The 3,145-nt window shown below is 39.3% G+C and overlaps 1 pseudogene; it reads left to right on the forward strand.

The window, feature by feature from the left end:
• The first annotated feature begins 334 nt into the window (after positions 1 to 334).
• Positions 335 to 840, forward strand: LOC103207029 (annotated as a pseudogene).
• The last annotated feature ends 2,305 nt before the right edge of the window (positions 841 to 3,145 follow it).

A 3,145-nucleotide genomic window follows, 5' to 3' on the forward strand; every position in this document is an offset into this window, starting at 1 on the left:
ACATACATGCATAGTTTTGATTTTAGGATAAAGGTATTTCCCACTTCATTGATCAGTAACCATTTGGATTTTATATCCGAAGTTTACTAGGAAAATTAAACTTCTATGGCAAAAATTAAGTGTTTAAATTGGTGACATCATCTCAGGCCATATGTGGAACAAGTAAATGACACAAAAAAATGAAAGTAAAAGTTTAGAGGAATGTTCAGAAAATGAAAGTATTCTGTTCTCTATTTAAAAGCCATGATAGAAAGAATGTCTACAGAGAACTGAGGGGCCAAAGTTCAACCAGACAACCAGCTCAGTCAAACCAGCAGCATCCTCAATTCTCCCAATGGCCTTCCTGCTCTCTCTACTGACCAGCCCTGGTGGTGGTTGGTTATGGCATTATTCCTTCTCTGGGCTATGATCTGCCTCAGAACCACTTCTTGGCTATTAGGAAGATCTTTGTGCTTCTGGGTCTAATGAGGAGACTCTCCCCTTTTATCTGTCTGAATGACAGAAAGGACTTCACATTCTCCCAAGAGCTGGTAGATGGCAGCCAGCACCACAAGGCCCAGGTCATCTGTCTTCCATTGGATGCTCTAGCAAATTTCCAACCTCTTCCACACAGAGGGTACCTCTGCTGCTTGGAACATGACCCTTCTGAACCAATTCCACACTGGATCCATCAACAGATGGAAGACGTGGAGAACTGCTAGGTGCAGCCAATGGGAGAGGAAAAAAAATTCTGTCCTGGCAATTGAGGGCTCTATACTGCCTGTGAAGAAGTACTTTCAGGGAATCCATCTATATCTGGAAGAGAAGAAATAAAGTGACTGTGCCTGGAGAATTGTCTGAGTGGAAATCAGGACAATCTTCTCTTCCTCAATCAACTTGCAAGAAAGATTAAGAAGAAAGGATGGAGGGGAGTTCTGGTAAGACGGCAGAATAGGCAGAAAGACTGCACAGACCCTCTTCAACCAAGAAAAGGGGAACCAGTTAACACAGATACAGAAAATAATCCTAGACCCCTGAGCTTTGAAGCGAAGGATATAGAACTGGACCAAACTCCAACTAGCAGAAGAATTTGCATGAAAACACCAAAAAATGAGACATATGGAGCTGCAGTCTGGCAGCGATCCTGACGGCATATACAGCTTGGATATTGCTGAGTGGTGGTAAGATCTAAAAATTAACCTAAAAATCAGCCCTGCTAGCCAGGGACTGCATGGAGGACTGCTCTGGTGGTTGGTGAATTAATGGGGAAGCAGCAAAAAGGAAGGCAGGATGAGCTGTGGACTTTTTGCTATCTGGAGGGCACAGCCATTTTGAATGTTTATAAGTGGTTTGACCATTTTGGATATTTAAAGTGACAGCATTCTCCCAGATTTCAGGGACTTAAGAACAGGCTCTACTTGCTGGGAACCGCAAGGACATTTTGGACATGGACTACCGGAAAGGTGCAACATTCCCTTTGGTACTCTTATATGCCACACCCTCTTGGTGAATAGAGGTGCAGCCATCTCTCACTCCCACCCACCTTCTAGGCTGGCAGGAATTATATCCCAGTCTATGTGCTTGGATGGTGCCTGGGTGCCTTGCCTTGCCTGCCCCAATTTTTTTTTCCTTTTTTCCTTTTTTTAGTTTGTTTGTTTTTGTCTGTTTTAAAACTACTATTATCATTGCTGTTGTCCTTTTTATTATTATTCTTTATTCTTCCCTTTCCAGGTTCTAGTTTTCAGATTTTTTTCTTTTCCCTGTTCCTGGTTGCAATTTTGTTTTCTTTCTCATGGTTAACCCAGTTCCTTGTTTTTCTTTTTGCATTTTTCTCATTTTTCTTCATTATTCTCTTTCTCTACCTTTTTTTGTCTCATTTTCCTCTTCCCAGATATTGTGGTGTTTCTTTTCCCCTATTTTTCTCTTTCTTTTTGTTACTGTTCCTGTGTGATTACACGGTGTGTTTTATGTCCATTTGCTTTTATTTTTTTAATGGTTATTCAATTGTTATTTTTGTCTAACTGAGTGAGAAACAGCAAGAGTTCCCATGCAGCACAACTACACCCACACCTCATGCAGCTTCACTTACTGAGTGAGAGCCACCACTTCCATCTCCAACAATGGGCCAATGATGAACAACCACCAAGAAAAGCCTGACTCACCCTTACCTACTCTTCACAAACAGTTAACAGAGATCTAAATACAACAACATCACAATGTCTCGGAGACAACAGATCATCACAGTCCACACAAAGAAGCAAGATAAAGTGGTAGAAACAAAGGAGCAGGATACAGACACAAAACACATCCCTGAGGAAGAAGTAGCATTGGAACTCCCTGATAAGGAATTAAAAAGAATTGTATTTAGATATCTTCAAAGGATTGAGAGACAGATCAAGGAAAATGCAGACAAAACACTAGAAGAATTTTGGAAGAAAATACAAGAGTAAAATGACAAAATAAATGAAAAATTAGAAATGATTCAAAATCTACAAATAGAAATCCAGAAGATTGATACTAAATTGTCAGAAATAGATAACACATTGAAAGGGCAAAGGAGTAGAACTGAAGCAGTGGAACACAGAATTAATGAGATTGAAGACAAATATCTGAATACTTCTTTGGAAAGGGATCAATCAGAAAAAAGATCAAAACAAAATGAAGAAAGCCTAAGATTCATGTGGGATAGCATCAAAAGGAATAACCTATGTGTCATTGGAATTCCAGAACAGGAAGAGAAAAAGAAAACCACTGAAAATATTGTCCAAGATTTGTTGGAAGAGAACTTCCCTGATATGATTAAAGAGGAGACTATAGCCATTCAGGAAGCCCAAAGAACCCCAAACAGGATAGACCCCAAAAGAAAATCACCAAAATATATCATCATCAAACTCATCAAAACCAAAGACAAAGAAAGGATCCTGAAAGCGGCATGGGAAAAACAAAATGTTACTTACAAAGGACAACCAGTAAGAATAAGATCTGATTTCTCAGCAGAAACCATATAAGCGAGAAAGCAATCATTTGGTATATATAAAAGCCTGAAAGATAAAACTTTTCAATCAAGAATTACATATGCAAAAAGCTACTTCAAGAAACCATAAGAGATCTACATAAATGGAAGAATATCCCATGCTCATGGATAGGAAGATTGAACGTTGTGAAA

Source organism: Orycteropus afer, unplaced genomic scaffold, assembly GCF_000298275.1.
Source record: "Orycteropus afer afer isolate SDZICR_OR568_19922 unplaced genomic scaffold, OryAfe1.0 scaffold00345, whole genome shotgun sequence".
NCBI classification, from domain to species: domain Eukaryota; kingdom Metazoa; phylum Chordata; class Mammalia; order Tubulidentata; family Orycteropodidae; genus Orycteropus; species Orycteropus afer.